Here is a 27,274-nt window from a genome sequence, read left to right as displayed (position 1 = left end):
TAACAAAGATGGGAGTATTCTCGACAATCAAACAAAAAGAAAATACAGTTCTAAGTCAAAATAAAATGGCCTATACTAATAAACCCAATGTCTACCCTCTATATACCCACCTAATTGGTAGTGGACAGTGACAATGCACTGTTGTTCGAGGTGCGTCTACACCAAGGTGTTTCGGCCGTTTAGGTGGACCAATTATGTCCCAGCATATGTACGGCCTTCATCAGGACGAAGTGCTGCACGGGGTGGAATAGGTGCTGCAGGGGAAAGGGAAAAACTCGTCAGGGGAGTGTGTTCGAGCGTGTATCATTTAAACAAAGGAATAAATCCAATACTGGGAGGCCCCAGCTTACCTGTGGATAATTATTTCCACTGGCACGAATTTCTAGTATTACGCCAGGCGTGGGAAGGATCTTAGTGTAATCCTATTAAAAAGCAAAGAAGGGCACTCAATAGTGATCTGGTGTCTTACAGATACTTAAATAACAAATGAGTTATAGGTCAACCAATCTTACCTCACTTGTGAGGATCTTGGAGTGGGATGGACTCTGATTTTAAATATGCGGTCCTCGCGCGGAAACCTGAACACCTAAATGAATAAGGGGCATATTAGTGGGGGTTCCACTCAGGGAACAAAATGCCTGACCTAATGGTGGTGTGTCTACAAAGATCTTACCTTTGTTCATGAATCACGAATAGCGGGCCAGTGGAGAGCGCTGTAGAAATGTGCTGACTCACTCCGGGGCTCGAAAGGGGCCTGGCGGCATAGCGTTAGTAACGCTGTTACTAGGAGCCTTTTCTATTTATACGGCGGCCATTTTGGATCGAGTGCGTCCGAAAATGACAGATAACTCAGCCATTAGGGCTCGGACTGGAAAAATACACTATTATCAGTCTTGGCCATGGTATGGCCAATCTAAAAACGTAATTTAGAATATAAATTTGAAAAATGATATCTATGTCGGCCATGTTGGATCGAGTGCATCCGAAAAAGACAGATAACTCCACCATTAGGGTTCGGATTGGAAAAATACACTAATATCAGTCTTGGCCATGGTGTTGCCAATCTAAAAACGTAATTTGGAATGTAAATTTGAAAAATGATATCTATGTCGGCCATGTTGGATCGAGTGCGTCCGAAAAAGACTTTTTCGGACGCACTCGATCCAACATGGCCGACATAGATATCATTTTTCAAATTTACATTCCAAATTACGTTTTTAGATTGGCAACACCATGGCCAAGACTGATATTAGTGTATTTTTCCAATCCGAACCCTAATGGTGGAGTTATCTGTCTTTTTCGGATGCACTCGATCCAACATGGCCGACATAGATATCATTTTTCAAATTTATATTCTAAATTACGTTTTTAGATTGGCCATACCATGGCCAAGACTGATAATAGTGTATTTTTCCAGTCCGAGCCCTAATGGCTGAGTTATCTGTCATTTTCGGACGCACTCGATCCAAAATGGCCGCCGTATAAATAGAAAAGGCTCCTAGTAACAGCGTTACTAACGCTATGCCGCCAGGCCCCTTTCGAGCCCCGGAGTGAGTCAGCACATTTCTACAGCGCTCTCCACTGGCCCGCTATTCGTGATTCATGAACAAAGGTAAGATCTTTGTAGACACACCACCATTAGGTCAGGCATTTTGTTCCCTGAGTGGAACCCCCACTAATATGCCCCTTATTCATTTAGGTGTTCAGGTTTCCGCGCGAGGACCGCATATTTAAAATCAGAGTCCATCCCACTCCAAGATCCTCACAAGTGAGGTAAGATTGGTTGACCTATAACTCATTTGTTATTTAAGTATCTGTAAGACACCAGATCACTATTGAGTGCCCTTCTTTGCTTTTTAATAGGATTACACTAAGATCCTTCCCACGCCTGGCGTAATACTAGAAATTCGTGCCAGTGGAAATAATTATCCACAGGTAAGCTGGGGCCTCCCAGTATTGGATTTATTCCTTTGTTTAAATGATACACGCTCGAACACACTCCCCTGACGAGTTTTTCCCTTTCCCCTGCAGCACCTATTCCACCCCGTGCAGCACTTCGTCCTGATGAAGGCCGTACATATGCTGGGACATAATTGGTCCACCTAAACGGCCGAAACACCTTGGTGTAGACGCACCTCGAACAACAGTGCATTGTCACTGTCCACTACCAATTGTCAATTCACGAACCCCTTTTTTTTTTTTTTTTTCTGTTGTTGCTTACTTTGTCTAATTGTGTTGTTTTATACTGAAGTATATGAATCACCATAACAAACTATGTATTTTGATTGAGTTTGCGTTACCTACACGACTGTTGTGTCAAACTATGTGACCCCATGTGTTTGTAAATATATCCTATAAGCCTGTACGGTTGGTTTCATTAAACCGTGTGATGTTATGCTGTTTGGAGAACTGTTCACTCTATGTTGATTTTTTCAACTGCATAGATAAACAAACTATTATTTTCTCCAAACAACAAAGAAAGTGAGTTTCTTTCTTTTTCTCCTTTAATGCAGAGGGTAATAAGGGGGGAAACAGTGTGTTTTCATTAGAGCACTCTTCTTTGTACCTATTCAATTGTAATTTTTGTCTTAAAGTAACCCTCCTGGGTAGAATAGGTCCATAACCAGGAGCCCATTTTTTGAATCTACCCTCTATATAATACAATAAATGTGTAAAGGGAATGTGTAATGCAAAAAAGAAAATAAGTGTTCAAAAGAAATGTCAGTATAGGTGAGTAAACTCCCTTTCCCACATTTTGTAATATGGGGTAAGGTGGCAAACTTGGACCTTGAGGCACACTGTGGCTTCGGACACAAGGATGCAGTTTGTTTTGTGGACCAGGGTCCAGTTGGCCATCCATCAAAAGTCACTAGTTTATCCGCTGGACCTCAGATTTCTCTCACTCCAGCCCAGGTCACCTTTTTAGCTTGTAATACAGTTCAACAAAAGTTTGTTTCTTCTGTTTACCACAATTCAGTACAGGTTTCCCTCCGCCGGGCTCAAACCTTTCAATCACAGTTTGTGGGACGTCCCTTCCCAATCTTCAATCAAACCTTCATAGACTTTCCTCTGTCGGGCTCAAGCCTCCTTTCACTTTAATTCCGCTATCGAAGACTTTCAAAACTGCAAGGCTTTTGCTCTTAACTCTGCATGACCACTTTGACCTTCTTTCCTCAAACTTCACTTTTCCTCTCCTTACACCAAGTTCTCTTTGTAAATGTAGTTTTCAGCACATACTTATTTCAAAGTTCAAAGATATAATTATAATTGGTTATTTATAACACGCTTAATACCCAGAGGTTTCTAAGCGCGGACCTGGGGATTGAACCTTTGTTGCTCTGTGTCGTCTTGCTTCCATGGTGAGCACGTTTGCCCCGACATATCCTCCCGAGACAATCTCTCACATCCAGGTTTCCCTTTGCCGGGATCAAACTTAACAACAGTTCAAATCTTGCTTCTCAGTATCTCTCTCTTCCCGCCACTTCTATGGCATCAGACATTTCACAGAGACTTTCGAATGGGCAATCTTCTTTCGCTGAACCACTCTGTTACTTTGTATCTCTAATTTACAGTTCTTTACAATGCTTTGCTTTCTTTCGCATCTTATCAGCACACGTGCAAGCGTCATTCGTTGGATACTGTGGCCAACAAGTTTCATTTAACACAGACCGGACTTTCAATGCTTCTATCAACTCACTGACTGTGCTAATTCATTTTTGTCTTTCGTGTCTTTGATCCTGAAGTCAAAGCTCATAGCACAACTGTCCCTGCACTTCCCCAACTCTGCCTCTCACATGGGAAGGTGGCTGGTATCCTTGAAACACAAAGAGGTTTGTCTCTCCTCTCTGGCTGGGTTTTTTTGCACAACCTTCAAGGCCCTTTGGAGATAACAATCTCTCGCCGGGGTGTGCAAGGTTTCTCCGTACCTCAGTTCCGTCCCTCAGCCTGTTGGTTTGCTCCACCTGGCTCCCAGTCACACTGGAAGGACTGCTCCTTCTCATGCATCGCCTTGCTCAGAGTGTCTCAGTGTTCCACCTTTTAACCATGTGGGGAGAGCTAATAGGTATCAGGTGTTTGCAAATAAGATGGCATGCCTGACCTTGCCTTATCTTATTAGTGGGACATATCCAATGTATTACAATGATGGTACTCCTTTTAGCCTCATACCTCCTCTTCCTTGGCTCAGTGTTTGTGTAGGAATAGGGGGTATCTGGGAAGTTGTTTCAGGGGTACTTGGAAAAGGGCGGATACCATGTCTCACCATCAGTCATTCCACCCCCACTCCCTGAGGACCCCTCACCCAGGTTTTCCTTCCACACTTGTCTACCCGAAGGGTCTGGATCCAAAGGCGATGGGCGTGTCCTGGTAAACAAAGTACGGGATGCATGGGGCCTAGGCAGTGAAACACCCTCTTGATTTTCACACTCCCCTGCATCATCCAGTATTATATCCATATCCTCTCCTCCATTGTTGAGGGCACTGGTCCTGCACTCTGTAAATTAATGTTAAAAATGCTGTAAGCATGTCTGTGCCAAAAATGCGTTGCTTTTCCTGTAATTTCCATAAATAAATGAATAAAATATAGCTGTACAACAGCAAGAGTGAACTTAACAGCAAATGTCACTCTTTATAAACCATCATTTTGTAGTTGTGAATCCCCACCAAATGCATTTGCATGTAGTCCCTTTAAATGTATGTATGTACATTGACTTGATTCAGTGAAATTTGACCCCACCTCCTTCTTTAGAAGCCACTATTCTTCAACTGGAAACACCCACCACACCAAACCTGCCGCTCCATACCTACATGTGGTGATTCTGCTGCTGCTTCAGTTAAACTGAAAACATAACTGCTTCCTTATCTCCTGTTTATTTCTGTTTGCTGTTTTACCTCTGGGCTACTTTGGAAATGTAACTACTTTCCCTTGGACGTGCATTCACAGGCATCTAGAGCAAAGTGTGAACAGAGGTAAGGGTTCATGAATGTAACGAAATATTGGGGGACCATGCTCAACATAGGGAAAACCCCCCAATTAAATGAGACCACAATAGATAATGTATTAGTTTAGATTTGTTAAGCACTATCTCTGACTCAGATAGAGCCATGTGCATCCCTCCCCCTGTGCCAACCATGAGCCAAGAATCAGGCAGGGGTATAGACTGAATTTATATTTATTTAAAGTACATGTTGAATAGATCTTTTACTGAGTGCACAAGCCACCTACTCCGTGGCACAAAACAAAGCTTCAACACATCATGACCCTTCCTTTTCGTGAGAAACAGGCAAATATGACTTGAGAAAACACAGATTTGTGAAAATAAATGTGGCAAATAGAACCCCTTGTTTCCTTTTCAATCAAAGCAATGCAAAATCGTTCTGCTATCATGGTCATTGGCTCACTCTCAGGAGAGAGTGTCTATTGTTCAATGGAAATTATACCAGTTTCACTTTGCAAAGCACTTCTTCCCTCAGCATCGAAAAACCAGTTATCAGTGATATGCACCACCCCTCTGTTTAAAGGCAAGGTCTAGGAAGTGGGGACCATTTAGGAATTTTGTTTTGAGGCCAAGGGCACCCCTGTGTTTAAATAAAAGGTTTTGCGAGTGATGACAAATGGGACTTTTGTTTTAGGATAAGTATGCCTTTTGTTTAAAAGCAAGTTTTATGAAGGGGAATCAGATGGGAATTTCATTTTAGGTGTACAGACTTTTTTGTTTTAAAGGCGACATTTGGGAATGGTGACAATTCTACATGTCTTTTTGTGTACAAGAACACCTTTCTGTTTTAAAGGCAAGGTTTGGGAATGTTGACAATTATGTTATGTTATGTTAAGGACATTTCTACAGTGCACGGTCACCCTAAGGTATCTTGGTGCTAGAGGGCAAGGCACAAACCATAACCATGTAGAATTATAAGGGTGCTCATAAACACCAAGGTCCTTTAGGTAAATAATACAGAAATAAAGAAAAACGATGAACCCTGGTAATGAGGCTGGACAGACAAAATTCAAAGTTGTATTCAATACAAAACCATCAATTTATTTTACAAAGTATCAAACTAGTTAAAACATACACGTTATATATGTAAACCATATTTTTGGCATCTAATTATTCCCACCTTTCTTACACATACGTTTTCATACTCATCCAATGCCAGTATTCACCACACAAATACAAATGTATTCACCTATGACTGGTGCCCTTTTTGTATTGCTATAACAGATTTGTATTATTTATGTTACACACATATCTCATGTAGGCATGTATATATGTACAATAGAGTAACTTATTGACACGGTCTACACGTTTCGGTCGGCTAAACAAAAGCTTGTAATTGCAACTAAACGTGATTCCGACCTTCTTCAGGACAAACAAATGAGGAAAAATGTTCACTCACACTTGCAACATACTCTGGTGGCAGATGCCTTCCAGGGATTTTCTCTACATGAAACAAAAACAACATCGAATTGCTGTCCAACCTCTTTCCTTATCTAACCGGCACATCTGAATTGTGCTAGTAAATTATTCAAGATTGCAACTGTTTGTACACACCTCCAATCCTTGTTAGATGGGGTGGCACAAACTCTGGAATAAATCCTCAGTGCTCCAGGATGAAACCTATCGCAAAGCCTGTATATCACATAGGCACAGAGTAAACCTAGTGCTCTAATATCAGTATTCATCTCATAATTGGCATGTTAACATTAATGTTTTAACATATTCACCCTCCTTGCTTATAGTGTAAAACACTGCAACTGCATGCAGATGTAGGGGATCCACTTCCCACCGAACACTTGATCATACGACCCTTTCCAGGGTATGGATCACCAACCAAGTAGTAGCCTCACACAACTCTGTGAAACAAACACAGCGTGCCATCTGTTACTCATAACCTTACGGCACGGATCTCTTAGGTGTCTAAAACACATGCCTCGACATTGCGAACTACACACTCTCAAAAGACTCACTGTTGGTATTCTTAACTGCACATATCACTGTCTCCAACAGAGGAAACGCGTGTGTACACAGCTGTAGAAGTCGCCAGCTGTCCACTCCAAATAGCAAATTAGTTGTCAAATCATTTCTATGTAAAGACATGGCCAAACGTACATGATCAATTATGCGGTAATGGTCTGCTGTTCACTGTCTACTCTTTTATCGAGGCTGATTTCACATCGGGAATTAACAAATAGGGCCATACCAATAAACACCTATATGTATATCTCTACGGTCATCTGGCAAAGCTGCCGCCATATCTCAGAACTCACCACCTGATACGTATCTCTCCTATAGTTACACGGCTAGACTTTCTCATTGCGCGGTCAAAACTTGCACGCTTGATAGTACGTGCATGATTGATTACGTGATCAAAAACTGCCATTCACTATCTACTTTTTTACAAAGACTGATTTCACATCGGGAAATAGCACATTCAATTCAGATACAAATGGCATCAGCACCATGACCTTGACAACAGCTTTGGAATGAGATCTGTCCAAACTCTGTAAGTATTACGGTCCGATGGTTATGGAATAAAATAGCATCTGTAATGTATGTCAAAGAGCACATATTTGCAGTTTCCTTTTTGATTCTTAGACTCATCATTTCCCTGAAAACACATGGATCAGAGCATCTGAAATCTCTGGGCTGAATACTGGTTTTCCCTGCAATACAAATGATTAATCACTCTGGAGGAGCCCAAAGCTGAGCTAATGGGCAGAGCTGGTATCTGTCACCATATGGTCTCTGACACCATGCAGCTGTGCTGGCACTTGCCCTTTGTTCTTAATATCTTGAGTTACCACAAATTTAATGCAATCGTTGGTATTTTTTTTTTTACATTTCCACCCACTCAGGACAGCCCTGTTTGGACCTGGCCCATCGTGAATACCTAGCATGCAGGAGCTTCAAAGAGAATTCCCTATTCCCTTCCAGATAAGGAGCCCAACAGACCTGCCCCGGGGAAAGGCAATTTGGATCTCTGTGTTGAAGGCAGTGCCACAAACAAGAAGTCTGTACTTCACTTGTCACAATGGGCCTCATTACACGGTAGGAGGTAACCATGCCGCTATTAGGGGCTTGGCTACTTCCTTACCGCATACTGGGTCTGGGTAGGCGGTATGGGGGGTCATTCCGACCTGGAGGACCCGGTAAGTCCCCATTCCAAATACCATTTCCCATTCCCATGTCAGCCCCCATAGGGCTCAATGAGAATGGGGAAGGAGCTAATAACGGTACCGCAATTAGCTCTGTAGAACCTCTGCGGGTCCCGTCCTTAACGCCTGGTCAGGCCAGGCATTAAGGACGGGACCTGCTGAGGGACCTCGTAGTAGGGCGCTAAGGGATTACCGGCACCGGTGACCTTACCGGTGCCGTTAATCCCTTAGCACATACCGTGTAATGAGGCCCAGTAGCCTTCTTTGGACATTAGCCCTTCCTAATATTTGCAACATGTTTGCGCATCGCTGTTCATTTGATCATAATAATAGATTTATTCCTGGCAACATGTTTCCTTTTTTGCGAAATGCACATTTATTTCATGTATTTATTTGTTGGACATTTGTATGGCGCCTAAACACAAGTGTTTCCAGTTGCCACAAGACAAAAAATGGGGGTGGGTGGTGCGGGGACATAGGAAAAAGAAAAACAACCATGACGGTTACATTGGTCTTGTACCAATCCTCCAGTGCAAGTGCAGAGACATAGATGATAAGAGTAGGGGTCGCAGGGGTAGAAGTGCAGGAGTGGGGCCCCAAAGAGGGGGGGAAATGAGGACATGTGCCAGGCTATAAAGGGGAAGGGCAGATAGTACATTAGACAGGGTGGACCAGGTTCAGGCTAGGCCGGAGAAGGGAGCCCAAAGGCAAGTGCTGGTAAGGGATGCTGGGGAGACTGTTTGGGTATTGTCTGGCCCCTGTTTGACCCAGAAGGGACCAGGCACCTGTCGCAGTGGCAGAGGCACATTAGCACAGGAAGGGAAGATGGAAGGAAGAGGACAAAAGGAAAGTCTTGAGAAGTTTCCAGAATTTAAGATGATCCACCTCAAATCTGAGCGGTGAGGGAGGCCATTCCAGAGGGAGGAGCCTTCAGAGGACAGGGATCTACCTCCCACTCTTTGCTTGGAGAAAGGTCTCAATTGCAGAGAGTTGGAGTTAGAGGACCGAAGAAATCTAGTAGTATTTACGGAAAGAAAGCTGGATGTAGAGAGGTCCCAGGCCACAGAAAGCCTTGTGGATGAAGCAAATGATCTTGAATCCTATTCTTGCGGTCGCCGGGAGCCATTTGAGTGATTTTAGGGCTTGAGGTCAAGGTTAAGTCTTGCAGCCCTTTTCTGGAATTGTTGAAGGGGGCAAAGGAATGAAAGAGGCAGAATGAGGAAGAGGCTGTTGCAGTAGTCCAACCTAGAGAGAACCAGAGCTCTGGAGATGTTGAGCTTCTGGGGCAAGATGAGGAAAGTGCATGGGAGGAAAGGTCTTTAGGACCCCCCTCCCCCACATTACTCTCCTACGTAAAGCACACGACTCGTCAACAGCCCCCCATGCGCCTGGGCCCGGGAGGAAGGGTGGCTGCGCGGCTCACCTTGTGGCATAAGACAGACTCCATTTTGTAATATACTTAGACTAAATTTTTGAGCATAGCTGAACCCAGGCCTCTGTGGAACAGTCTGCCTGCAGAAGCTGCAGCTCACCACCCACTTGTCCGCGCACAGCGAGCCCTGCACATCCCCCCAGTGTCCTCCCCATGGTAGATCCGTTGAAGGCCCGTTCTCACGAGCAACTAGATGCGAACAAGTAACAGAACAAATACTGTATCATTTACCTTCCACAGTACATCATTGCCCTGGCGGTGACCTGACTTTTAGTTTGGGTCTGAGAAAGAACAAAGTCATCCCTATCAAGTATACCTTGACCCTGCACAGACCGCCCCCCCCACATCCATGATATCTGGTGCTCATGACCCCCCCCAACTATGTTCCCCCAGCTGAAGTGTTAGACATGAATGTTAAACCCCTGGTTTTCCCCGATCCTTGAGTCACAAATCCTAATCATATGTTTAATGTTGTGATGTGTCACTGAGACCCATGCATCCACCAACCAGGTTCTACCTCAAGTTTTGTGTACATTTCTCCCCCATGGGATCAAAGCAACAGAGTAATGAATGTTATATGATGTGATACTAATGAAAAACGTTCATTGTATTAATTCAGTAAACACGAGTATATGCGAATTATAGAAATTTGCCCTTTACATAATGCCCCCAAGCCAATCATGGAGCACCGCGCCTACAGCTGACATAGTAGCTAGTCGTAGCTAGTAGTAGCTATCCAATCCCCAAGACTATGTGGCCCCTATAGCTTAGCTCATGCATGACGTGTATTTGTAATATAAATGACTGTCTTGCTATTGTCAGACAGAGCGCTCTCGGAGTTTGCAGAGTCCTTTGCATGCCCTATATCGAGTTAGATAAAAGACTTTTACTTTCAACCGCACTTGGTCTTGGTCTCATTCCCTCCAGGGGTGTGTCCATCATTGACTCTCATTGGGGAGTGTTATATGCCTTTTGGGGCATGCTCACTTTCAAGTGGTGACCTCGGCATGATTCGTCTTTTTGTCCCCTTTTGGCACAAGACATCCCTGGCCACAGCAGAGATGCACGGCGTGCCCTCTCAATAGAGCTGCCCACCTACGCCAACTGGTACGCTTAGACGTGCGCACACAGTAGGGCTAGAGGGTATGGGTCCCACTTCAAAAAACCCCTAGTACCACTCTCAGGGGTCGGCCATTGAGTGTGAGGCAGCACCACCTGAACGGACCGAGTCCGGAGAGTCTCGGATCAAGACGGGCACGTGAGTATTAAGTGCGTGTGACATTAAAAGGAGTTGGATATTGATGGAAGTGTACGAGGTTAAGCTAAGCCAAATGGGGTTCTCTTAGGGGTAAATTAACTGTTGATTCCATACTTTTTTCTTTCTGTTGCATATGGGGAAAAAGGTCCGACATTTCAAAGGGAAGAGGGTGTAACGGGTCAGCGGGAAAGGGATCATTAGAATAGGAAACGGTGGAGGAAGGAAAGGGGGGTGTATGTTGTGTGTTGTAAGTAAAATGTTTGTCAAAGTGACGTCATGTATTGAATAAGTTATGCTCCCTTTTTACTAAAAATAAGGTGACAAAGTGATAAATTGATTGTATCAGGATTTGATGAAAAGTTGTCATGGTAAGTGTGACCTTTTGAAATTAAGTACCCAGGGTGTGACAGAGATATATAAGTATCTAAGAGCTGCTATCATTGTAAGTGTACGCACAAGGTACCCTGATTGACATAAGGTGACACAAGTGGGGTGGAATAGGTGATGACAGTGGGAGTCAACGGGCTTCCACTATCTGTCTTTGCCCAAATCGTTCTAGCACAAAATAGACAGTAGCTGTTTTGTGAAAAATATTTATACCTAGGTCTAAGTGCCTAATGTTAGCTGGCTTGCCCTCTGTGTCTTATAGTTAAAAAAATAAAATCAATGTTTTGACGAGCCCGGTCAATAACTCAAAGAGAACAAATTTTGTCAATCAATAAAATAAATGATTTTATTGATTGACAAAATTTGTTCTCTTTGAGTTATTGTTTTGACCCGGGCTGGTCAAAAGATTGATTTTATTTTTTTTTAACTATAAGACACATAGACTGGAGGCGGTATTAATAAACTCAAACACTGACCCCCATGATATGTGCACTGACTATCTAGACTGAGGAAAGTAGTGAGAGATTTGAGGGTAAGGATTCCCATACCCCTTGTAGGCGGCACACCATCGCTAAATAGGCACGGGTGCGCTACACCATGGGGGTGTGAGCTATTCACACACAAGGCAAGCCAGCTAACATTAGGGACTTAGACCTAGGTATACATATTTTTTAACAAAACAGCTACTGTCTATTTTGTGCTAGAACAAGTGGGTGGAAGACAGGGGAACAACATGGGGGCGAAAACACCCCTGGCCCATATTTGTAAAAATTTACCAGGTTACACAGAACGCATAACCAAGTACCTTGACCAGTGGGTCATGGAACTAAAGGGGCAAGGGCCACCCCAGGTATGGCCGCAAGGAGGGTCATTTGATAAAAGCGTGCTGGATATGGTGGCCACATGTTTGTTTATAAAATACAAAGGAAAACAGTTTCACAACAGAAGAGAGATATTAGATTTATGGAGGCTGTTTAAAGAAGTGCCCCCAATTAAAAGAAAATAATTAGCGCAGGAACAAGCTACCTCTCCCCTGGCAATAGAAGAAAGTAAAAGGGAGGGCAAAGGGAAGGAAGGGTCAATAGAGGTAACACTGTTGTATCCCCTGCTAAATAAGCCAGTACCGGCTGAGGGATATAGTGATCCCGTGTATGTGTCCGCACCTACTTCTGCAGTTGCCACACAATTGACTGCACCCCCGCCATATAAGTGTCCTAGAACGAGTGGACAGGTAAGTATTCCCACAGTAGCTATTGAAAAGTTAACAGAAGATTTCGTTTCCCAACTCTCAATGTCCCGAAGTGAACTGTCTAGGCTACGAGATATATGTGAGCAAAGTGGATCAACCATGTCTAGGACAGAGCAAACACAGAGGGTACAGACGCCTGACAGGTCCATAGAGGAAGGGTGGAAGAAGGGGGAGATACTATTACGAATACAAGAAGAGCCAACCAGAATAATAGAGTTAGAACAACACACGCCCGGGGAGAACCCAGGGGAAGAGGGAATGGCCACAGGAGGGATGGAGGACTTGTGGTGTGACATAGAGGAAGATGAGTTGGAAGGAAGACAATTAGAACTGGCCACAGGAGGGGTGCCAGTGAGGCTAGACGAAACACCAATGCGGAGGGCCATGGTAGAAGAATGGACTGGGATGCTGAGGAATAGAGTGGGAAGAATGGCACCATTGGGAAGGAAAGGGGCAAAGGTGAGTATTGGGAAAGGAACAGAAAGTAGGTTACAGCTACCCCTGATAGATAGAGGAGGTGGAAGGCCAAACTACATTCCCTGGGCTCAGATGGATAAAGCCAATTTATATGCATTCGAGAAGCACACAGCGGGATTTCCATTAGCTGTTTGTGATGTTAAAAGCTTGTTAGTGTCTGCAGTGGGTGACCAAGCAGACAGGGTTTGGCAAAAGGCAGGATTCCCAGGGATAACATTAGATTGTGACTGACTTGACGGTGCCTCTTTTAATACAGTACGCACCAGGATCTGTGACGCATTGAGGGACACCTTCCCAGACACAGCAGATTTGCAATCAGTCATGCAATGTACAATGAATGACGGGGAAGATGCTATGGATTTCATCTTAAGGATGCAGGAAATGCAGAGAGCGGAAACGGGTACGGCCTGGGATCAATCAACATCTTTGTTTTACTTTATAATAAAGAGAGGGCTCCCAAAAGAAGTTCAGAAAGCACTCGACAGAATAGCAGGGATTGAAGCAAAAGGCTGGCCCGAAATTCAAAGTATAATAGTACACCACTGCAAAAGGATCAAGGAAAGGGAGAATGAGATAGCACAAAGAATGTTGGCAGATGAGGCAAAGTTAATACAAATGAAACTGGTGAAGGTCACAGCAGCTGTAGCCGCACTCCCTCCAGATAGAGACGCGGAGGAGGAGGAGGGGTCGGTAGCGATACAAGGGAGAATGGCAGCAAATTGGGCAGGTAATGGGCAGTCACAGTGGAATGGACAAGAACAGTACGGAGGACAGCAGTGGCAAGTGCGGAGTGCCCGGGGAGGGAGAGGTGAGTACAGAGGGAACAGAGGGGCTGGCCCGGGATATGGAGGGAATGTCAGGTACGGGGGACCACAAGGGCCCCGGGGAGGACAAGGAAATTGTTGGAGTTGTGGGAGGTGGGGGCATTTCTCGTTTGAATGTAGAAGCAGGCCAATGTACAATTACTAAAACGATCAGCAGTATGGCCACCCCCACCCGGGAAGCCCATACGGCCTACCAATGGGCAGTGGAGGAGCACAAGAACAGCATGATCAAAGTTACCCAGAAGAACGTAGCGAGCAAACACACAATGTCCAGCAACACCATCAGTGCCGCAAGCTCATGCCATACACTCAGGGCAACCCCTTCGCCACAACTGCAAATGGTGCACCTGCACCCTTTGGGGGGTGGCCGTGGTATCAGGAAATGTTTTCAGCCAAGGGGGTACCACGAGACACCCAGCATAGCACAGCCCACAGAGAGCACTTGCGTGGCCAGTACTCTCGACGACCCTCGATGCATCAGAGGAACCATTGATAGGGGCGGAGATAGGGAACAAACAATTCAGTTTTATGGTAGATTCGGGAGCTGAAAAATCATGCCTACGTGAAGGCAGGTTTCCTTTATCTAACCGTAAATTGGAGACGCAGGGGTTCTCTGGGGCGGTGGTTGAAGTTCCTTACACAGAAGATTTGGATGTAACAGTAGGGGGCAAAACAGTAAGAGCACCGCTGTTGTATTACGAACAATCCCCGATCAACTTGCTGGGGAGGGACCTCCCCAGCAAGCTCAAAATGACTATTTCTTTTACCAAAAGGGGGATCGCTTGCCCGACCCCCGGAACCTGCCCATTATGAGTGATGTTGGTAGTACACGTACGAGCAACAGTGCCAGACGTATGCGGTATACCCGTGGACCCAGACATGTTCATCCAGGGGTTAAAAACACTGGCACGGGTGGTCCCAGAATTGAAGCACCTGGAGTGGAGAGTGCCTGCAGAATTCATTTTCTGCCCTATTGCACGCCCAGAGATATTGCCAGGAACAGTGATGTAATTAGACTTACATGCAGTACAGGTCTCAGCACAAAGAATAGTGGTTATTGCAATGGACATACGTGGCTGCGAGTGGCGCACAGTGTTGTGCATCAATGCCGACATTGGACTGCAAGATTCATCAGATGAAGGCTTCTTCACAGACTCAGATATCGATGGAGAAATAATAATGGAAATAGCAATCCCATGTGACATTATGATACAGACCAGACAGGTGCCAGTGCAGCTGATGGTAGGAGTAGCTGCGCCACCCCCATTTTTTGACAATTGCATGAAATTAGTGCCGGTTGACATGTGGACAACAGGCCCACATGACGTGGGACTGTTGCATGATGTGATACCCGTTAAGATACAACTCAAACAAGGAGCATTATCGCCTAGAGTAAAACAGTACCTCCTGTCTCAGGAGGCAGAGGAAGGGATAAAAGAAACAATCACTGAATTGTTAACACAGGGAATGATCGTACCATCGAATACCTGTATCTACCGCATCAGAAAAGCAAAAGGTGGGGCTTGGAGGATGATCCAAGATTTACGCCCACTCAATGACGTCATACAAAGGAGTTCCCATTGTTCCCCAATCCTGCATCGATTCTATGCAGCATCCCGAAAGATGCTTCTTGCTTCACAGTGATCGATTTGAAGAACACATTCTTCTCAGTACCACTCGCTGAAGAGTCCCGATATCTGACAGCATTTACACTGGGAGGAAAAAGATAGGAGCATTGTAGACTCCCCGAGGGGTACTGTGAAAGCCCAAGTATATTCAACAGGATTTTACATGAAGATCTGGGAAATGTGGTCACAGACAGCACAATTATTCAGTATGTGGATGATTTGCTGATTTGTGGAAAAAATGAGGACGAGTGCAGGAAAGATTCTATTACACTTTTGACATTGTTGGCCCACAAAGGTTACAAAGTAGGTAAAGGAAAATTACAATACTGTCAACAAGAAGTATTATACCTGGGACAACTAATTTCAAAGGATGGTAAATGAATCATACCAGACAGAGTGGCTGCCATCAGAGCAGTAAGCAGGCCAAAAACAGTGAAGGAAATGCAGAAATTCCTTGGCATGTGTAACTACTGCCGAGCCTGGATATTAGACTATGTAGCATACACACGGCCATTACTGCAGGGACTCAAGGAAGCTCAAAGAGAAAACACAGAAATACAATGGTCAGCAGAACTGGATGATGTCTTCACATCACTTAAGGAGCTAATTTCAAGCGCACCAGTACTCGCATACCCAGACTATGAAGGCAAGTTTTATTTATTTTCACATTGCAGTGGGAAACTCATGACAGCAGTACTGACACAAAAAACATCCTTGGGGCACAAACCATTGGCCTATTACAGCGGAACATTGGATGCAGTAATGCAAGGATACTTCACCAGCGAACAATCTCTCGCAGCCTCAGCGTTCACAATTGAAAAAAGTGCAACAATCGTGATGGGATGTTCTGTGACACTGTTCGTGGAACATTCCCTATTTGCCATATTGGAAAGATCAAAAAGCACACTAACCACTCAGAGAGCCACAGCGTATGAAATTATTCTGTCCAGCGTTAACATACACACAGTGAGATGCAAAACAGTCAGTCCTGCAACATTCATCACAGAAGCATGCACAGTGGAAAACTTGCAAGCACATGATTGCACAACATACAGAGGAGAGGATGGGGACACGCCCACAGTAAGTGAAAACGCACTAGCTCAAGGAGAAATATATTTTATAGATGGGTCAGCATCAATAAACTCAGAGACAGGAGAAAAACATGTGGGAATAGCTGTTGTGAGACTTGAGGAAGAGGAATATGAAGTGCGAGTACAGCAGCGATTACCAGCCCAATGTTCAGCACGGGCTGCCAAACTGGTAGCACTTATTGAAGCCTTACATGCCACCAAGGGGTGTGCTGTCACAATTTACACAGACTCAGCCTGCATGACTACCACAGTACACGGGGGATTGGCCTGATGCGGGAGAAGGGGATTCCACAGGGCAGATGGGCTACCCGTGCAACAAGAACGTCAAGAACTGCTCAAGGAATTGATAGAAGCCTTAAAAGACCCTACAATTGTAGCTATAGTGAAATGCCAGGCTCATACCAACAACACTGATTTTATCTCGTTGGGGAAAGCGGCAGCGGACGCTGCCACCAAGGTGGCATTTTACCTAACGAAAGAAAGGACAGATGAGTACTTGATACAGAAAAACGTGGAGGAAGATCTCCCAGATGGGTATAATACAATGCCGGTGTCACAAATATTAGAACTACAAGATGGGGCAACAAACGAGGAAAAAGAGTTGTGGGAGAAAAGGGGGTGTAGCCAGTCACCCACAGACCTCCTATAGCACCAGAAAAACACAGGTAAGGTGGTTATGCTCTGCAAGCTACTAGAAATAGCGTTCCAACAACTTCACTTTCCAGCCCACAATGCAAAACAGTACATTGCCGCAGAGATACAAGAAAATAGGTTTGCCCCAGGGTTGCAGGACCAAATTTCCAAACTTGCAATGGAATGTACAAAATGCCAAATATATAATTCCGGAATGACATAGGGGACACTGTGGGGGACATTAGCCAAACCGTCAGGCCCCTTCAGAGAATTGCATATTGACTATGCAGACATGGGAGAAAGGTGCAATGGGTCGTGCTACATCATCATAGTAGTGTGCCCATTTTCAAGATGGGTTGAGGCAGGACGTGTGCCCACCCAGATGCCAAGTGTGCTGCGAAGTTCTTGGTGTGGGAGGTATTCCCACGCTGGGGAATTTGTGACACGATTCGCTCTGACAACGGCACACTCTTTGTAAATGATCTCTTCAAGGAAGTAACAGCCCTGCTAGGTATAAAAGATAAGCTATGTTCTATTTATCACCCACCAAATAACGGCGTGGTTGAGAAGATCAACAGCCTCCTTAAGGGGAGATTGTCAAAACTATGTTTTACACTGAAAAGAAATTGGGTGCACTGTTTGCCCTTGGCCTTGTTTGAGCTGAGAAATCAGCCCAGCAAGGACCACCATCTGTCACCCCATGAAATTGTAACAGGGAGGCACATGCACACGGCAAATTCTCCACTCCATAAGCATTTAGACGCCCACAGAAGTGCTACAGTATTAGGTGAAGAATTCAATGACTATCTGACAAAACTCACAAAAGCAGCCCGTACGATAGCAAGACAGCTCGCGCCCCCGTTCACAAGTGAAGAAGGAAAGGAGACAACAACCCCTACCACAGACAATTCAACAGGCCAACTACTTCCAGGGGAGATGATCTACGTAAGAAGTTTTGTACGTAGGTGGAATGCTCCAAGGTTTCAGGGCCCATACGAAGTAGTGTATTGCACACCAACAGCGGTCAAAGTGAAGGGCCTGAGATATTGGATACATTTAACAGACGTTCGAAAAGCTTATGATAATGTTACACAGGGACAGGATGAGGGAGTGGAAAAGAAGGAAAAAATTGACATAATAAGTGAGAAGAGAGAAACAACTCCCTCCCACCAGTAATAAGATATGTAATATAAAAAAGACTAAATTAGTGACTTTTATAATGTACATAATGTTAATAATGCACTGCAATATGTCTCTCTCTCTCTCTCTCTCTCTCTCTCTCACACACACTGCTCACTTCTAAAAAAATATATATATATAATGGCCAGTTGAAAATGTTAAAGTAAAAATAGTACAAATGCTTTTTGGGATGCTTAATGCACTTTTATGTTTCAATATATAGGAGAGACCATGGCAACGAACGGGCCGCCTGCTACGCATAGTGTTAGAGCAGACAGGAATGGAAATGTACATTTTGAGTGTGGTCTGTTTGTATGCGCTGTCATATTTTTTACACTAATGTTTAGCCTGGTTCTATACTGGGCGGTTACATTCATATCTATCGATATAAATGAGGGGGGAGGGAACGGAACCAATATGGACAAAGAAGGAGCCTATCTTATATGGGACGGCTTCCAGTTCATATGGGGATATGACACTCACCCTGATCACGCGCAGCACCTAAAATACACGAGCAATAAGCTGACCCCACATCCCACTTCCCCATACAATACCTCTGAGTATAGTGTCTATGGGTTAAACGATCGTAATCCTTCTGTTTTATCATGGTTATATGAAACCACCCTTGTCACGCCAACAGTCCGTCCGTTCATAGAATAGGAATCCCCCACAAGTATACAGGAAGAAAATGCAGAAATGACTGAAAGGTTCTTAGCCCTATATGACGAGTGGGAAAAGGGGGGGGGGTGAGCAGAACACAACGCAGCAAGCATTTAGGAATGCGAGAATGTACCTCAAAAGCAACAGGAGATGGAGAGAGGTTGGGAGGAGAAAATATGATGAGTACTCCAGGCTGGGGCTGGACACCATAGAAGACCCTAGACACCCACATCAATCAAATAAGTGGTATGGGGATATGAATTCCACCGCCAAGCAAACAACCAACGAGAGCTGTTACATATGCTCTCTGATACTCCCCGAATCAGGCATGCCTAAGGTACTACTGCCTCAAGAATTGCCTCTTGCAGATGCCTCCTTCACCTCACCCTATGTAGAATAAAGAACACCTTCCAGGCACACACAGTATCGTTTGAAATGCTGCAAAACGAGAAGACAAGCTACTCAACACCCAAAGGAGTGATATGTTTAAAAGAACAGTTTTAGTGATTAAAGGAACATTATTTTCGGAAAACACGTGGAAAGAGGAAATAATAACATGCAAAGCAGAAGCGCTACGAGAAACTGCAATGGGATGAGAAAACATGTGCTCCTGTGTGGACCGAGCACATCACAAATTTAACCTGGGTGACAGCCATAGAAAAACCCTTCAAATTGCAAAAAGAAATCACATATGAACTATGCTTCCTTGGCGAGAGAAAAAACAACATGGGCACAAATACGAACTGTAACAAAACCCTCATCATCCCAGACATGAAGAAAGGGACAGCTGCCCTTATGGACACCTGCTGGGTCTGCGGTAAACAGGCATACTTGCACCTCCCACAATCTTGGAGGGGCACATGTTCTTTGGCGACGCTGCACTCTGCCCTGATGGTGGTCCCAGAGAGTCATATCGAAGGAGAAGAAGGACTGCAAGGCGCCCACCGTCCATAACACTCACAACCAACAGAAGAACCGCCAATGTATGTCCTGTCCGCGGACAACGTGCAAGGTAAGATATCAAGAAAGCGGAGATCATCCAACTACATATCCAAAGCCTCCACAGAACTGTTGGCACAAATTCCTGACAGGTTCCGGCTATTCAACTCCGCTGAAACATTCTTTGCCTCCCTCGTCCCTAGTATCCAAGCACGAGCCAACGCAAAGTGGATACAAATAACGCGCTGGGAGCTGATCCAACTGGCCAACGACACTGAAGAAGGATTCAACGTAATCAAGGTGGCGCTAAGGGCCCTACGGCTAATGACAATGCAGATCAGTTATGTCCTAGACCTGTTGACGGCGATGGATAGAGGTGTCTGCCGAAAAATCAGGAGCGTGTGCTGCACATTTGTGCCTTCTGTGACGGAACACTGTCACACGTTATCGCGGCAGTGCACAATTTGGGGGAGCGGATGAAGAAAGAAGGTGGAGTTGACCCGAGCTCTTGGTTCGACAACATTTTTTCATGGGTACCATCCTGGCTTGGAATGACTGTCAAAATGCTGATACCCATTATCGTATTTTTGCTCCTGATTTTTTGTGTGTGACAGCTAGGTCTTCGGTGCTGCACAAACGCAGTTCCTAATGGTACAATGATGATGGTGACAATGGGCAACAGTAGAGGAGCAGCACAAATTATGCAGGAGGCACAAGTACAAACAGGTGAGGATCCCGAACCCAAATATAGAATGGTGGCATATATTATGACGGGGACATAGTGGACAGGTTATACCACACAACAATAAAGGAACCCCTGGAACGAGAATGATATAAGGAAGTATGGGTAGACTTGGAAGGGGATGGGTGATGTATATATATGACCTGCACTCAGGACGAGTATGCTAGGGTGGGAGAGAGCCTCTGAGGGGTGTGTAGAGCATGGATGTCCATCAAGAGGACACCAGCATGGGACGAAGCAATAGCCAATGAGAAAGAACGCCAGAGGTTGAATGAGTTACAATATTCGTTACTTAAGTAACAAAAGGGGGAAATTTATGGGAGGACAGGTCTTTAGGACCCCCCTCCCCCACATTACTCTCCTATGTGAGGCACACGACTCGTCAACAGCCCCCCATGCGCCTGGGCCCGGGAGGCCGGGTGGCTGCGGATCGACACGTGGGGCTGCACAGCTCACCTTGTAGCATAACACAGACTCCATTTTGCAATACACTCCATTTGTTAGCATAAATGAACCCAGGCCTCTGTGGAACAGGCTGCCTGCAGACGCTGCTGCTCACCCCCCACTTGTCCACACACAGCGAGCCCTGCACTTCCCCCCAGTCTCCTCCCCATGGTAGATCTGTTGAAGGCCATTCTCACGAGCAACTGGATGCAAACAAGTGACAGAACAAACACTGTATCATTTACTTTCCGCAGTACATCATTGCCCTGGCGGTGACCTGACTTTAAGTTGGGGTCTGGGAAAGAACAAAGTCGTCCCTATCAAGTATACCTCGACCCTGCGCAGACCCCCCAAATCCATGATATATGGTGCTCATGACCCCCCCCCCAACCCTGTTCCCCCAGCTGAAGTGTTAAACATGAATGTTAAACCCCTGGGTCTCCCAGTCTCATTTAATGCTGCTAAGAACATTTTTGTGTCAAATGTACAGACACCCAAATCCTCCTTTTGTTGACCAATGTTTGCTGTTAGTGTAAAACGATTACAAGAGCAATATATAAAATGCTCGTGTATAGTATAATTGAGAGTGTTCTGATATTTGTGAGTTATTAAAAGTATTGAGCCACATCCGCTGTGATTGAAATGATAAATTAACTCATTGTTTCCCCGATCCTTCAGTCACAAATCCTAATAATATTTTTAATGTTGTGATGTGTCACTGAGACCCATGCATCCACCAACCAGGTTCTACCTCACGTTTTGTGTACATTCCTCCCCCATGTTCCTCCCCCATGGGATCAAAGCAACAGAGTAATGAATGTTATATGATTTGATACTAATGAAAAACTTTCATTGTATTAATTCAGTAAACACGAGTATATGCGAATTATAGAAATGTGCACTTTACATAATGTCCCCAAGCCCCCAGCCACCCAGCCTTGTAATAGCATTCATGCTGTCCCGTGAACAGGGACCCGAGAAAAGTTACAAGGCCATCTCCGCCTCCTTCTCCAGAGCTGCACATCCAACCCCCCTCCTCCCTTCAAGGCTCGCCGGGGCTTGAAGGTCCCCGGTATTCTGTTGTTGGAACAGTACAGCTACACCTCCACGCATTCCTGCTGGACCCGCACCAAGGGTTTACCTTCCCCCATGACTCCGATGCCAGATGCCACCATAAAATCACTATGTGCCGCCCTGGCCAGGCCAAGAAGAATAATGACCGACACGGTCCCAACTCCCACTGCCTTTTTGAGGTATTAACTATGCGCCCCCTCCGACCCAATGGTATTTCAGTTCACCCTAAGTTTAATGGGCTATAGAAACAGTTATTCACCCCTCTACTAACATACCGTAAAACTATCACTCGCTACATCTAACAGAATAGAATGATAAAGGTAGCCTAACCCGTGCCCCTGATAAGACACCTGGACCCATGAGATTGGATCCTTTGTTAATGACAACTTTATGATGATGTATAAAAAATGCCTTGTATTGCATACTGTGTTCCTGTGTCCCCTCCCTGCTATTAGATTGAAGTGTTGAATGTTTACATAACAACTTGACATAGACAAATGGGATGAATGTGTATGAATGGCCACAAGGGCAAGTTTTTAACACCAAAGTAGTGTATCTCCGTGGACAGCCTGCGCCCTGGCACTCCACCCCGATGAACCAAGCTAACCCAAGCACTCCGTGATGCCACTATGTGGAGCCCCGCCAATCATGGAGCACCTCGCCTACAGCTGATATAGTAGCTAGTCGTCGCTATCCAATCCCCAAGACTATGTGGCCCCTATAGCTTAGCTCATGCATGACGTGTATTTGTAATATAAATGACTGTCTTTGCTATTGTCAGACAGAGCGCTCTCAGAGTTTGCAGAGTCCTTTACATGCCCTATATCGAGGTAGATAAAAGACTTATTCTCAACCGCACTTAGTCTTGGTCTCATTCCATCCATCATTGACTCTCATTGGGGAGTGTTATATGCCTTTTGGGGGATGCTCACTTTCAAAAGGATGCCTCTGGTCATTGCATTTTCAGTGTTAGACAGTCCTGCTTTCATGTAACACCAATTTCTGTATTTTTATCGTGGCCTTCTAAGTACATGCAAGGCCCTTTTTAATCAATGTCTTTATTTTTGCACCGCAGCAGTTTATTAATGGGGCAGCAGAACACTGATGGTAATGTTGTCATTTACTATATGCATTTTAAAATAATGTCAGAATATGTATTGCTTTATTTTCAGAGTGCCCTGCATTTCGATGTGTGGCAGTTTTAATGACAAATGCCACTTTTTGTCTCTCAACCAACAATGTGCCTTTACCATCTTGAGATACGGCTTTGTGTAATTTTCACGAGTGTTCCATGATACACTGTTGATTGTGTCATTTTCAGCAAGACACATATTTCCACTCACCAGGCCCCTTCACTGTGTTAACGCTTTAGGCCTGTCATTTGTGTTTTAGTGTGCCTTGCCATACAAACAATGTTTTCAACTCAAAGGCTTAACATGGCAATTCCTTTCTTCTGCCGGGGGTATCATTAAACCCCATATAATAATATTAATTATCTGTTTCATTCCTTGTCCCCTGCTAGCCCAGGTTCACCACTGAGTGCCACAAACATCAATTAATTGAATTAATTAATCTTTTGTTTGGGCCTAATACCGGAAGCCAGTCTCTAAGTGTGGGACAGGGATTTGAACCTGTGTTGCTCTGCGTTGTCTTGTTGCCAAAAACAAATGTGTTGCCCCTGAGCTATCCTCCCAGCCCACGAACATGAAACATGAAACACACAGTTCACAATCCTTCAACTTAATCTACAACACTGGAACAACTAAACACATACACCTACATTCTGCTCAACTGCCACTCTGCACCTGCACACACAAATACAGTCAATGAGATAATTAGCAGGCACTCCCCAGAAATATTCTTTGAAACAAAGACATGGCAGAAAACGTACCATACACCTATTATCCATGACCTGCTTCTCCACTCTATCTCATCCATCACTGAGAGCTCCCACACAAACAAGTGGTTGGCATTATTAACACTTACAAAGGCACACTCACACTTAGAAACGATACAAACCCTGTACTCTTCCTCTGAAGCTCTCTCTCTCACTTCCTTCCCTCCATCACAACCACACACCACCTTTATCCACCTCATTTACCTCCTGCAAAACACAATCCCAACTTTCACTGAGACGAGACCAATTTTACTCCCTGCACCAATATCTGATGTGACCAATTCAACCATAATAGTTTCCAACCAGAAAGCAACCCCATACTAAACAGTATCCATGGCTGTCATGTGCGGGTTGCCCTGGGTTGGGGACGTGACACCGGGGTCTCATTTGGTACCCATGGAGTCTGCCTTGCTACCCTGTTATTTTTTTTTAAAATGTAAAAGTAGTTTATTTAAATGGAAGCCCCTGGGCACTCTAATTGTATGGGTCCCCTCAGCCTCTGCAGAGTGGGGGGCCCTTCATGTCAGGTCTGGGGGTCCCAGCCCATTCCTCACCCATCAGGGGGAAGGCTGGGCTTGGGCTTGCAGCAGGAGAAGGAAGCGTTCAGTAGGGTTTGGAGCTGACTGTGATGTATGGCACATGTCACATGCCACGTTCAGCTCCAATCCATTCTCCTCCTGCTTCCTAGCAGCTCATATACAGGAACCAGGAAGCTGTGAGAGTGGATGTAAGACAAGGTGTATGAGTGAGTGACTGGTGGGTGAATGAGTATGTATGTGATAGTGTGTTTCAATGCTCTGGATGGGTATGTGTCTATGTGGAGAATGCATTGTGAGTGGACACGAGAGAAGGTGCATGGGTCAGTAAGTGGTGGGTGAATGAGTAGAAATGTGATAGTGTGTGTTTGAATTTTCTGGGTGTGTGGGTGCATTCCTGTAATGAGAATGTGGTGCAAGTGGACCTGAGAGGTTAATGGGTTAGTGAATGGTGGATGAGTGAGTGTGTTTGTGTCTATGCGCATTTGTGGACAGGGAGGGACTGCTGGATGAACTCCAGTCTGGATTTCGACCCAAACATGACGATTTATTGGAGGCCGCGGACGTTGGGGGTTCCACAGTACTTTTGATGTTGGACATGTCTGCGGCCTTTGACACAGTGGACCACCAGACTATGGTTCAACGTATTAGAAAGGTTGAGAAAGCATTGGAACAGGTGGTTGAATGGTCCAGTTCCTTCTTGAAGGACTGGATTTAACGGGTGGTATTGGGGGGTTTTACCTCGGAGATGCTGTTCTTAGTCTGTGGTTTCCGCAGGGCTCATCTCTATCCCTGTTGATCTTCAACTTTTAAATTCGTCCTGTGCTAAATATACTGAGGCGGCATGGGGTGAGGTTCCACTCCTATGCCGATGACACGCAAATCTAAATTGAGACAAAAGATATTGAGGACGCTTTTGAGAAAATGAATCAGTGTATGGTTGAGATCAACAGATGGATGGCATGTAATCAGCTCCAGCTGAACGCAGAGAAAACTGATGTAGTACTGTTTGGCCCAAAGGCGAAAATGCTAGGGGAGAGAGCGATGCCACCTCCTTTGATCCTGGATGAAGAAATGCAGTACTCTAAGAACATCAAAAGCGTTGGTTGCATATGGCAAGAGAAACCAAGGTGAAGGCAGTATATCATTCTCTGTGGATGTTGAGGAATGTCCTCCCGTTCATCCCTATGGAAGATCATGAGGTGATGGTGGTGGCAATGACCAACACACATCTTGAGTACTGTAAAAGTCTGATGGCAGGGATTCCAGCAAAGCAAGTCATCAGATTACAGAAGGCCCAGAATGCAGCAATTAGGCTTATTGGACACCTGAGGAAGCGGGTCCATGTCTCGGCTCTATACAGATCCCTTCGTTGGGTAATGGTAGAGGATTGGATTAAATTCAAAGTGGCTTGCCTGATGTACAAATGTCTTAATGGGTTAGCACCACACTATCTTACTGCTAGGGTTTATCAGTATCATCCAATTATCATCCAATTAGAGACCTAGGATCTGGAGACAAATTACTGGTTTGTGTACCACGTTCCAAACTGGTATCTGGGGGGACATGAGATTTGGTATGTTTGGCCCCAAATTGTGGCACCAGCTCCCACTTGAAATCAGAGGATGTCAGTCCTTTGGACTGTTCAGAAAGATGCTAAAACATTTTGTGTTTAGATAAGTAGTCTCAATCACATATTGCACATATTTCTCATATACTGTTAATTTCTTCTTGATAGTTGTCATCTGTGCCCGAATATGGTTTAGTCTGTTTGGTGCGCTTTATAAATTACCAAAATCAAATATGTAAATATTCTGGGTGGGGGCCAGTGTGAATGTATGTGAGAGAAGGTATATGGGTGAGTGACTGGTGGGTGAATGGGTATGAATGTGATTGTGTGTGAATGTTGTGGGTGGGCCCATGTCTGCGTGGTGAATGCAGTGTGAATAAATGTGAGGGGTGATGTATGGGTGCGTGAAGGGGATGCGTGTGTGTGTGTGTGTAAGGCACTGAGAGACTAGGGATCCATGAAGCATTCTTGGCACATCATTTATTGACTTGCATGTTTTACTGGTATTTGCAGGCAAAGCCAAGTTCATGTGTGCCATTACCTGGCTAGACTGGCATTTTGGTACAGCCAGTCTAGCCATTTCTTATTGTGGCATGACATTAATTACTCAGCAGCTTTGATAAAGCAAGCATGATAAGTAGTATTACCTCGCTAGACTGACGTTTTGGTGTAGCAGCCTGTTTATTTCTTACTGTTATGTGACATTTTTATTAACTGAGAATCTATGATGAAGCAAGAATGATAAGTGCTCTTATGTGTCTAGACTGGCTTACATTGGAACCAGTTTGGGCATGGTTTGTTATTGTGACATGTCACTTTTAATGGCCAAACCAACAGGAGTATTTTTCTTACATTGGAGTACTGGCATATATTGGCAGAGACAGCTTTGTGCCTAGTCACAGTAATGATTCTATAAAAAACAACTCAAAGCGAAAATGAGTATGTTCTTATATGGGAATGCTAGCACAACACATTGACCACACGTGACCTGATTCGGCCCCACACCTCTGCAGGCCCTACCCTCCTGCTTTAAATGGAGGGGAGGCGCGCCGCGAGGCGAAGCCGCACAGAGAAGGCTGTGAGAAAAGGCAGGCTCCCT

General features: G+C 44.8%; 1 long non-coding RNA gene across 1 annotated transcript; it reads left to right on the top strand.

The window, feature by feature from the left end:
- The first annotated feature begins 1,465 nt into the window (after positions 1 to 1,465).
- On the top strand, positions 1,466 to 2,607 carry LOC138513076 (uncharacterized). The gene is made up of 3 exons (XR_011281690.1): positions 1,466 to 1,612; positions 1,700 to 1,935; positions 2,032 to 2,607. It is a non-coding gene; the product is annotated as an uncharacterized lncRNA (long non-coding RNA).
- The last annotated feature ends 24,667 nt before the right edge of the window (positions 2,608 to 27,274 follow it).

Source organism: Ambystoma mexicanum, chromosome 12 (genome assembly GCF_040938575.1).
Source record: "Ambystoma mexicanum isolate Mex_15411 chromosome 12, UKY_AmexF1_1, whole genome shotgun sequence".
NCBI classification, from domain to species: Eukaryota; Metazoa; Chordata; class Amphibia; order Caudata; family Ambystomatidae; genus Ambystoma; species Ambystoma mexicanum.
This window is presented reverse-complemented; position numbering and strand designations above follow the sequence as displayed.